This window comes from Malania oleifera, chromosome 9 (genome assembly GCF_029873635.1).
Source record: "Malania oleifera isolate guangnan ecotype guangnan chromosome 9, ASM2987363v1, whole genome shotgun sequence".
Taxonomy (NCBI): Eukaryota; Viridiplantae; Streptophyta; class Magnoliopsida; order Santalales; family Ximeniaceae; genus Malania; species Malania oleifera.
The window spans coordinates 18,240,790-18,253,345 of record NC_080425.1 but is presented as its reverse complement, the minus strand read 5'-3'; positions in this window follow the sequence as shown (position 1 = coordinate 18,253,345).

The window sequence follows — 12,556 nt, the reverse complement described above, 5'->3', positions numbered from 1 at the left end:
AGTCTTGTATTAGTAACGATCTGTCACTAATAATCAAAACAAATAGTTTAGCTTAGAGATAATCCAAAACTAAAGGTAAGGTATTCCCACAGAGACAAAGATGGCCAAGGAATTACCTTGCTGTGCCAGACAAACATGCCAGCCCCATTAGTACTGTTCTAGGTCACCTGAGTGGCCAAGATGAATATAAAAAATAAAACCAATGCTATCCAAAATCATATACATTTTGAATGAGCAATTTAAGAGACAGGCGATACGTGATTCAAACTAGGATGTGGTCAGGTATCCAAACAGATTTAAAAATCTATCTAGGTGTCATCCCCCAAAATCATTCTACTTTCCAAACCAGCGCCCTAGGACCAAAGCTGCTGGCTAACGAGGAAAGCAAATACATACTCGGTTAGTACTAGGGGAGGTAAAGCTTTGACATCCTGCAATTATCAATTTAAACCAAAGAAAACAATTAGATATGATGCTGGATAAAGTTCCTAGAAGCCTCTCATTTTTAACTTCTTGAATGAATCAGCACTTGAAGATTTTTTCTCACTTTTCCTAATAGAAGCGACCTCTTTCAAATCTAAAAGGAAAGATCTATATGTCTGGCTATGGACTGAGATTGTTCTTAACATAGTGGACGAAAAAAAATGGAAGAGTTGTCATTGATAGTGAATATTGGTTGAAAAAATTCTCTAAATTTAAACCTTTTCAAGTTCATACCTTTTGGAATGATCATGTATAGACCAGGGAAAGGTGTGGTCAAGTTATTCAATGATTGGATTGATTTTTAAAATGTAATAGAGTTTGAGAGATCTTTTGAAGCTGTTTCAAATGTCTATGCATGGGTCGGTTGCTCGTGAAGATTCTCTTAATTCAGCAAGGCCAGTAAGTTAAGAAGCTATGTTCGTAGCAATGGCCAAATAAGAACAATTGCTGATGTTGTCCAATAAGAGCGACTTGACACCACACATGAGAATCTAGATGAGTTCAAGATAAAATACAATGAGAAGAGCATATCCTAGGTTTAATGGGACCAGAGCCCTTACACATTATATTATATAGCTTTTCCCTAAAGGAAGTCCACTTTCATCATGATTTGCGAAATATTTTTTCAGTTTCTTTGAGATAGATTTTGAAGTATTGTGCTAAGGCTTTACGGAAGCATTACTCATTTTTAGCTTCTTCAATGAATTAGGTCCTGGAGATCTTTTATCACCTTTCCTAATAGAAGCAACCTCAATCTTTCAAATTTGAAGGAAAGAATTATATGTCTGCCCATGGACTATGATTTTTTTTTTTTTTTTTTTAACATATAGTAAACGAAAAAAAATGGAAGAGATGTCATTAATAGTGAATATTGGTTGAAAAGATTCTCTAAATTTCAATCTTTTCAAGTCCATACCTTTTGGAATGACTGTGTATAGACCAGGGAATGTATGGTCTATATATTGTACATGTATATATTATATTATGAGTATATAATATTATAATATATAATTTAAACATTTTCGAGGGGGATATATAAGAGCAAGTTGCGCGCACATGTGGGAGGACACTGCAAAGGAAATTGTAGCTTCTGCTTACAAAATATAGAAGAAAGTATGTACAATTGTTCATACGTGTCAGTCTGTCGTGCTTCCAGCTATATATACGCGTCCCAATATGCATTAATTTTTTTTTTCTTTTTTTCCTAAAAAAAAATATAATCTAAATTAAGGCTAAATAAATGTTCCAAGTTATAACTTTTAAACATCCTCATAAAAATTATTTATTTTATATTATATATATTACGCTTAGTATTTTAATAACTGTAATAGTTCATTATTAGCAACAGTTTAGAAAAACCGTCACTAATAGATTGTTTTTAGTGATAGTTTAGAAAAATCGTCACTAATATTACTTTTATTTAAAAATTATAAAAACAATTTATTTATATATTAGTGACGACTTTAAAACCGTCACAAATACTCTAACCCTATAAAAATCCTAAGACCCGCGCTGATGTTCCCTTATTTTCCTCCTCCCTCCTTTTCCCTCCCTCCTACCTTTTCACTCCTCCTGAATTTCTTTCCCTGCGCATCCCACTAGTGTTGTCGCCACTGCCGTCATTGCTCATGGGTGCTTCTCCCGCCACTATTTCCGCTACCGCTCTGAGGTCATTCCACCGACGTTGCCTCCGCCACTCGCCTGACTTAGATGTAAAGGATTGCCAAAGCTCCTTAGGTTCTTCCTTAGGTTCTTCTTCTTCTTCGTCTTAGTCTTCTGCAAATCATGAGGGTTTAGCATAAGTGCGCGCGTGTGTGATTGTGTGTGGGTGCGTGACTGGGTGTGAGTGTGTGTGGGTGTGAGTGCCTGCATGTGTGCATATGTGTGTGACTATCTGTGTATGTGTGTGTGTGTGCTTGTATGTGTGCGTGTGTGTCTGAATGTGTGTGTGTGTGTGTGTGTGTCTACGTGGGTGTGTGACTATGTGTGGATGTGAGTGTATGTGCATGTATGTGTGTGCCTGTATGTGTGCATATGTGTAACGATCTACTTAATTTACTACATAATTACTCACATTACATATTCTGATACCAATAACTAATGATATAGTGAAGTCGACCCGAACCCATGGGTTACGAGAACACACCTATAATACATAGTGGACATTTAAGCAACGGTTAAAATAAAATTCATCCATAATAACAGTACCAGAACTATTAACAATCCACAAAATTTATGTAAAAGTATATATACAATCTCCAAAGACACCAAAAGATAAAACTAGGATCATACATCAAAAACCAATTAACCTTAGTTCAAAACTCACCCTCCTAATAGGGTAGTATAAACAACCCCTAATGGCGCGGAGCTTGGTTCTCCTGTCTGTCTAGGTTTCTTGAAATAATGTTAAGCTGAGGTAAAATACCTCTCAATAAGGGAAATAAACTAAATACAGTTGTGTGACAACATGAATATGTTCGTATTATAATAAATAAACAGTATGTGATACATGCCTGGTAAAATTCTGTAATATAATAACTGAGTAATGGATATATAATCATAGGCATATTAAATCATACTAACTTTTTGTTATTATAAGAATTGTCTGTTATATCTGATAATACTGAAATACACCCAAGATAGATAGCTAACTGATGTTATGTATTACCCCCCATGATGGGTTGTACAGCCCAAAGATGGGACCTGACAATGACTAGTCAACCACTGCCAAGTCAAATATGTTTATAAGTACGATGGGCTCGTTGGTTGTAACGGCCCGAACCCTTAAACCCAAGTTCGGTGCTTTATACCTGATAAAATCCTGATGACCCATAAATCAATATATATACAGCGGAAAACATAAACAAAATCTCCATAAATATAACACCAGAGTTTACTATTTCTTCTTATAATCCATATTAACCATTCATCCACCTGTATTTAAAAATCTACATGCCTCCAAAAACTCAATCCACGAAACCGGTATTTATAATCATCCATTTCTCAGCGGACTTTAAAATATAAAAACATAAACTTAAACTTTATACAACCCAACAATATTATCAAAATATACACTTTCTCTTTGTAATCCCCAAAAATGCTATAAATCCTCGAGCTCTCTAAGCCCGACCTCAAGGATGTCCTGAAAAAGAAATATTCATATTCGGGTGAGAAACATTTCAGTAAGAGAAAAAATAATATATTAAAACAGAGTGTGGCTAACATGAGGTTTATAAATATCATTTTAATAACATTTTAAAAATATTATCATAAACACTAACGTCATTCTCTGAATATAATCAATCACATGTAGAAGATTTAACCCACAAGATTACCTAATTATAGGGGTGATTACCCACCCTACAAGTAGCACCCCTCTGCTCTGATACTTAGACAACCCTAGGGTCACTGCTGAAGCATACTAAGACACTCACCTTACTTAGTATGCCCTCAAGTATTAAATTGATCTCATACTCACACAGTTCAAAAAAAGGTTTATTATTAGCATAAATACTTCTAATATCATAATACATTCTTATTTTTGTCATTATTTAACCATTCACATCAGTTCATATTCATAACTTTAACATTATATTACATTCCACTTTAAGTGACTCTTTTCCATTTTCATCGTTCACATTTCACATTTCATTCTATTGTCATTTCATTCCATTTTCATTTCATTCATTCGTACTACAGCTGCTCTTTAGCCATCATCAGTTAGTCCACATAGAAATGCGTCAGAATCTACTGACACAACTCCTTTTAGCTGTCATCAGTTAGTCCACATAGAAATGCGCTAGAATCTGCTAACACGACTCTTTTCAGCTGTCTTACATTTACATGGTCGCATTAACATATACAGGCAGCATTGTTTATTTCATATTTTATTCTCAATGCATTACCTGCTTAGCCTGCTTCTCATACATATAACGTACATTTGCACAGAACTTACATTTACTCATGTTACACAATTTAACAATAAAATTCATACATATTTCTTGTAAAATAAGTCAACTCTTGGGATAGGCTGTAAGGTTTGACGACTCTTTGAGCTCATTAATCTTCACATTCCATCTCATTGCTCCTCATTAGTTTAGACGGTAGCTCTAGTATCATCCATACCATCCATCAGTTTTTGGCATTCTCGCCTTGGTCATGTGTCTGTTGGTCGCCTCCAAACTTTAGTATCTAGTGGAAATTTGGGACTTGTTAATAAAGAACAATTTGATTGTCTTCCTTGTCAACTTGCAAAACAATCGGCATTGCCATTTTACAAAAGTGACACTTTTTCTTCTTCACCATTTGACTTAATTCACTCTGATGTTTGTGGCCCATCTCCCACTGCTACTATGGGAGGCTCTCGATATTTTGTCATTTCTATTGATGATTATCCACATTACACCTGGATATTTCTTATGCATAACCAATCTGAATTACCCCAATTATACTTTCATTTTGCTACCATGGTCAAAACACAATTTTCTTGCAATATCAAAGTATTTCGTGCAGACAATGCGGCTGAATACACAGACTCTCAAGTCCTTAATTTTATTCGCCAACATGGCTTTCTTTCTCAGTGTTCATGTCTTGGCACCTCTTAACAAAATGGGCGTGCTAAGCGCAAACACCGAGACATTCTCAATACTGTTCATGCTCTTCTCATATCTGGTTTGTGTCCTAAATGTTTTTGTGGTGAAGTTGCTCTTACAACTGTTTACACCAAGAACCGTGTGCCTTGTCCCATCACTGGGAATCAATCACCCTTTGAGCGTCTCTCTATGGTTGCCTTCCCGACTATAACACTCTTAAGGTATTTGGTTGTACATGTTTTGTTCTCCTTCACCCTCATGAGCGTACCAAATTGGAACCTAGATTCCGCTTATGTTGTTTCTTGGGACACAGTGTTGAACATAAAGGCTACAAATGTTGGGATCCTCACTCCAAACGTCTCAGAGTGTCATGTCATGTTGTTTTCTGGGAACACAAGATGTTTGCCTCCATATCAAAATTTCAATTGTCGCACGATAACACCTCTCAACTCTTCAATGATCTCTCCATAGATCTTTTTCTCAATACTCCTAAGAGAAGCTCTTCTTTTGAATCAACTTCCTCAGGAATACATCCACCTAACATGTCTCCAGATACTCCAGGTGAGTCATCTACCTTGCCTACTTCTAAGCAACTTGTCTCTACTGATGGATTCGCTCCAATGGCTCCTGATCTGCCTCCTCCACCTAAGTCATCCACTTTGCCTACTTCTGTGCAACTTGTCTCTACTAATGGATCCGCTCCAATAGCTTCTAATCTCCCTCCTCGATGAAGTGACCAGGTAAAAACTCCTTCTGTTCATCTTCGTGACTTTGTTTTGTCCACTACTTTTACTCAGCATGAACCTCAGTCTTATTGTGAAGCTAGTTCTAACAACCCTCTTTTTTGCAGAAAACAATGGATAAGGGACTGCAGGCACTAGAAAAAACTCACATTTGGGATCTCGTGGACCTACCAACTAACAAACATGCTCTGGGATGCAAGTGGGTTTACAAAATCAAAACTCACTCTGATGGGTCCATTGAGCGGTACAAAGCTCACTTGGTAGCAAAAGGTTTACCCAAGAGTATGGGATCAACTATGAGGAGGCTTTTGCTCCGGTTGCTCTTCTCGCTTTAGTCGGCAACTTAATTGCAGTTGCTGCCATTTGTCGTTAGGGTCTATTTCAGATGGATGGAAGAATGCCTTTCTTCACGGTGACCTCACTGAAGAAGTGTATGTTTCCTCTTGGTTCTCATCATCTTCCACATCAAGTCTACAAACTTTGTCGCGCTTTGTATGGTCTCAAGCAAGCTCCTCGAGCTTGGTTTTCCAAGTTTAGTACCGTTGTTGGAGATTTTGGATTCACTTCCAACCCGCATGATTCCGCCCTTTTCATCCACAAATTAGACCAAGGGACTATACTTCTCCTCTATGTTAACGATATGATCATCACTGGCGATGACACATCCAGAATTTCGGCTCTCAAGACCCATCTTAGCCAACATGTCGAGATGAAAAATCTTGGGAAGCTCAGTTACTTTTGGGACTTGAGATCACTTCTAACTCCGAAGGATATTATCTTTCTCAAGCCAAGTATGCTTCAGATCTTCTTACTCGAGCAGGACTCACAGATAGTAAAGACATGCACCACTCCTCTCGAGCTCAACTCAAAATTCACTCCTATGGATGGTACACCTTTAGATGACCCCACCCTATTTCGCTAGTTGGTTGGGAGTCTTGTTTATCTTACAGTGACTCACCCGGTCATCTCTTATGCCGTCCATATTGTCAGTCAATTTCTCTGTGCTCCTCACACACCCCACTATGCCGCAGTACTTCACATTCTCAGGTACATCAAGGGGATCCTATTTCTTGGTCTCCATTTCTCTGCCCACTCTTCACTTGAGTTTCATGCCTACTTAGATGCAGATTGGGCAGGTGACCCCACTGATCGTAAATCCACCACTGGCTATTGCTTCTTCATTGGCAACTCTCTTATTTCTTGGCGCAGCAAGAAGCAAACAGTCGTTGCCCGTTCAAGCACAGAAGTGGAGTATCGTGCTCTTGCTGATACAACTCAGAAACTTCTTTGGCTTCGCTGGTTACTTGAAGACATGAGCGTCACTCATTCTACTCCTATTATCATTAGCTGTGATAATCAAAGTGCTATTCAGATTGCTCACAATTATGTATTCCATGAATGCACAAAACACATTGAGATTGATTGTCATTTTGTGCGTCATCATCTCACCCGTGGCACCATTGGACTACTATCAGTTTTTTTTGCCAATCAAGCTGCAGATATCTTCACTAAGACGCATCCTCTTGGACGCCTTCAGAATTTATTTTCCAAACTCAAATTGGTCTCCATTTTGCCACCTTGAGTTTGAGGGGGCTGTTAATGTATATAACACTTGTCCCACGTCGAGTTCATAAACAAACCTTTCCCTTAGAATAGACTATAAATAGGATACTCCTCTTGTATATAAATCACACCATTCAATACAATTCTCTTCTCTCTCTCTCTCTCTCTCTCTCTCTCTCTTAATAATATGGTCAAAATACTTGATTCATATCATTGCAAAGTTTGAACTAGATTATGTACGAAGAAAGGAATCATTTTTATTTTATGTTGCATTTTGAGAAGTTGTGTACATGAAAAGTGTTCAGTTTGCATCAACTTTTCAAGAGCTTAGAGTTTTATTTGTTTTATTTAGTATACTTTTCATATGATTTGGGGATTACGTGAATCAAAATTTTTGCTGTGTATTGATGAAATTGAGTTTGTGCATGGACGCGTGCAGGATACTCAGCTCTCATCCTCAATGAAGTTTGACATTTATAACACTGTATTCAAGTTGTAATTTTATGCTACACTCTGGAATTTCTTTTTCCCAAATTAATGATTGCAACCATATTAGATTACCATTTAGTATTATTTTTTATACAATCATAAAAGTTGATTGCTAATGTAATAGAATTCTGCTTAATGCATCTTATATTTGTCACTGAAATAAAAGATCAAAATATGCATCACAGGCATTTGACTCTTGCCCCTTTTATCATTTTTATCATTCTGGATTTAGAAGTAAGGTCATTACAAACATAATTTCTTTTTTAACACTATGAAAAGATTCAGGTTTGGTTGAGGTGGAGCGAGTTATAAAAGTCAGGAAAAAAATTTCCCTTCCCTGCCCAAAATTTACCTCAAACCATTAAAATCTCCTCAACTACTGTCTAGTTCTATTTAAAAATGGTTATCCAACAATATTAGAGATTTTTTTTAATGCCAATTGCATTTCAAATAATACTATATCCCAATGTAGGTTGTATACTTACAATGGGAGGTGGATCTATGTGCTAAATATTTGTTTCAGTGTGCTATGTAGTTTAAATTTATTGCTTTAAAAAAGACATGTGAATAAATTGAGTGGTTAAAAAATCTTTTGACATTTTTTCACCTGAGGGCACTAACTAGTTCCACCAATTTCTATACATTGTAATAGTCAATTTGCGATAGCTCAAGCATATAATGTGTATAATGGTGAAAATATGCATTCAGTTTTGTTTATAAAATTATGAGACAAAGATGGTATAATTTTGGAAAAGTTTTGAAAATCAAAATAACTTATCTAATGAAAGACTATCTAGAAAGTTAGTAAAAGATACTTTATTCAACCCAATTATATGTGTCACTCGTAATGGTAACTCAATTTCAATTTATATGAATGGAGATTTCATAAATTAGGTTTATTGCTAACAATAAATTATGAGTGGCCAATGGAAGCACTATACTAAGAGCATTTAGCTCAGTTTTTCCTCCCTATGGTGTAAATAATTCTTAGTACATTAAAATGAAACTAAACAATGAGCTTTTGATAGATCTATACCTTTTAGTGAGTGGCATGCTTATTTGCAAAGTACACTAATGAAAGCTAACTATATGAGTGTGAAGGTGAGGTTGTCGTTTATGGGGCTTCAACAGATCTCCAAAATCACTCGTAAATTATTGAGGCAGGGGGCATGAATGGGAAAATGTGCTAACCCAAGAACTCAAACTCAATAAACGAATTATAGTGTGAGTAGATTGTATAGTTGGTTTGCAAAAAAGAACTCATGTTCAAAATTTTGTATTTACCTATATTTTGCAAATTCTAGCATCTAACACATGGTATGGATTTAAGTCTAAAAGACATTATGCTAATGCCTTCTAAGTTATTGAAAGTACCCTCTTACATTGTTTTATATTTCTTCTTTAATTTCAATCATGTGGAGAACTACTTGTCTTTATGTGCACGATTTTCAAATTGAAGTGTAGCATGGTTGTGCGACATTGGAAGGATAGGTGAAGTTTTTCATACTTACATATTTTCCCCAACTAGAGTTAGTATTCTCTATTGTTGGGTTAGAATGTAAACTTTGAGCAAGCCCGCATCACATGCCCTCCTGTAACCCACACGAGTGGGTCTTTGAGTCCATTTATTGCGAGTAAAAATTTTTCAATTTTTTCCAACTCAAATTTTTGTATATATATTTGTGTGTGTGTGTGTGTGTGATTTAATTATTAGCCTTTTCAAATTAGATTACTAAATTAATTTAATTGCTAATTCTTAGCTAAATGTTACATAGGTGTGCTCTAGTTTCTTCTCAATGCACTACTAGACATCTTCTCAGCGCTTTCCTCCTTTCTCAAGGGCTTAAAATTCCATCCCTATATACTCTCAAGTTGGTTGGGTACTATTTATATTCCCTATCTATATGTGTAGCATACCAATGAAGTTATGGCTAATGTTATCTTGAAGTACGAGTGATGGAGTACCTTCAATACTGAGCAGCAGTGAATCTGATTTTTGGAGAACAAATCTCGCTATGCTTCAATCAACTTTCCATTTCAATTATTTTAGTAAACTATTCCCAGTTTTATTTTTCTGTTCTACTTCATTGTAATTATTACTTGTGCTCATTATAATCAAATAAAGTATCTTCTATCAATCATTTCATCATGTGTACAAATAAGGGTTCTTTTATCATTTATAAGGCTTCTCTATCCAAATCAATTAATAATACCTCAGCAACATGTTTGCTCAATTATAAATCTTCAGTCTCATTTCCTTTTTGCCTTCACGACTGCATTGGGAGCATGAATGTCAAACTTCCAATTTGAATTTGGTCGGATTTGGACAAATGTAAATACAATTTTATATACATTTTATCAAAATTCAATACAAATCCAAGGGCTCCCTAAATATAAGGTCACTATTTTGGTTTTGTGTTCTCCTCATTCCCTTCCAATACAAATCCAAATCCATATCCAAGGGCTCGCAAAATATAGGGTCACTGTTTTGGTTTTGTGTTTCTCTCATCCCCTTCTTATTGCTTCTTCCTAACCTATATATATCTTCTTCTTCTATGCCAATTTTTGTTGAATTTCAAAACCGTCACTAATAAAACACTTTTAGTAATGAATATGAAAGCGTCACTAATACTTTTGTCACTAAAACCCAATTTTTCCACTTAAACTATCTCAGGAAATCACTTTTCGTGTGAAAACTATCCTGAAAAAATATTAGCGACGTTTTTTGGGGTATTAGTGACGAATTCAAAGCGTCATTAAATCACACTTATTAGTGACGGTTAAACAATCGTCACTAATAGTATTATAGTAGTCATGGTTCCATAAGCCGTTACAAATAATGCATACTGACTGTAAAAATGTCAACAATATTAGTGACGGTTCTTAAAAAATCGTCACTAATAATGCATTATTAGTAACGATTCTTTCAAAACCTCACTAATAGTCTTATATTAGTAACGGTTTATATAACCGTCACTAATGATAGGTTTGTTGATTGAGAAAAGTGAACAACATTAGTGACGATTTATTAGAATCGTTACTAATATCTTATTATTTGCGACAAATTTGCTGAACCATGAGTAATAATGTTTTTATTTTAAAAATGTAAATTTTTTTATTTAATTATATTAGTGATGGTTTAGAGAAACCGTCAGTAATAGTCTGTTATTAGTGATGATTTATGAGAATCGTCACTAATATGCTGGTATTAGTAATGGTTTGTGAAATCGTGACTAATAATTTGTTTGTTGACCTGGAAAAGTCAACTATAGCAGTGACGGTTTATGAGAACTGTTAGTAATAGCCTACTATTAGTGACGAATTTGTTAAACCGTCACTAATAGTTTTGTATTAGTAACGATTTATCACTAATAATTAAAACAAATAGTTTAGCTTATAGATAATCAAAAACTAAAGGTAAGGCCTTCCCACAAAGACAGAGATGGCCAAGGAATTACCTCGCCGTGCCAGACAAACATGCCAGCCCCATTAGTACTGTTCTAGGTCACCTGAGTGGCCAAGATGAATAAAAAAAATAAAACCAATGCTACCCAAAATCATGTACATTTTGAATGAGCAATTTAAGAGATAGGCGATACGTGATTCAAACTAGGATGTGGTCAGGTATCCAAACAGATTCAAAAATCTATCTAGATGTCATCCCCCAAAATCATTCTACTTTCCAAACCAGCGCCCTAAGACCAAAGTTGCTGGCTAATGAGGCAAGCAAATACATACTCGGTCAGTACTAGGGGAGGTAAAGCTTTGACATCTTGCAATTATCAATTTAAACCAAAGAAAACAACTAGATATGATGTTAGATAAAGTTACTAGAAGCCTCTCATTTTTAGCTTCTTCAATGAATCATCACTTGAAGATCTATTCTCACTTTTCCTAATAGAAGCAATTTCTTTCAAATTTAAAAGGAAAGATCTATATGTCTGGCTATGGATTGTGATTGTTTTTAACATAGTGGACTAAAAAAAATGAAAGAGTTGTCTTTGATAGCGAATATTGGTTGAAAAGATTATCTAAATTTAAACATTTTCAAGTTCATACCTTTTGGAATGATCGTGTATAGACCAGGGAAAGGTGTGGTGAAGTTATGCAATGATTGGACTGATTTTTAAAATGCAATAAAGTTTGAGAGATCTTTTGAAACTGTTTCAAATGTCTATGCATGAGTGGGTTGCTTATGAAGATTCTCTTAATTCAGCAAGGCCAGTAAGCTAAAAAGCTATGTTCGTAGCAATGATCAAATAAGAACAATTGTTGATGTTGTCCAGTAAAAGTGACTTGACACCACAAATGAGAATCTAGACGACTTCAAGATAAAATACAACGAGAAGAACATGTCTTAGGTTTAATGGGACCAGAGCCCCTACACATTATATTAAATAGCTTTTCCCCCAAGTAAGTCCCACTTTCATCATAATGCTGACGGCAGACCTGAAACAAAATCCATAGATATATGATCTCACTTCCACTCAGGGATGAAAAGATGCTGCAACGGCCCCACCGGCCTCTGGTGCTTAGTTTTAACTTGCTAGCATGTCAAACACTGAGCTATATATTCGACAATCTCCTTCTTCATGCCACTCCACAAGTAAAGCTCCTGTGGATTTCTATATATTTTTGTGCTACCGGGATGAATTGTGTATAAAGATCTGTGAGCCTTCTCCAAAA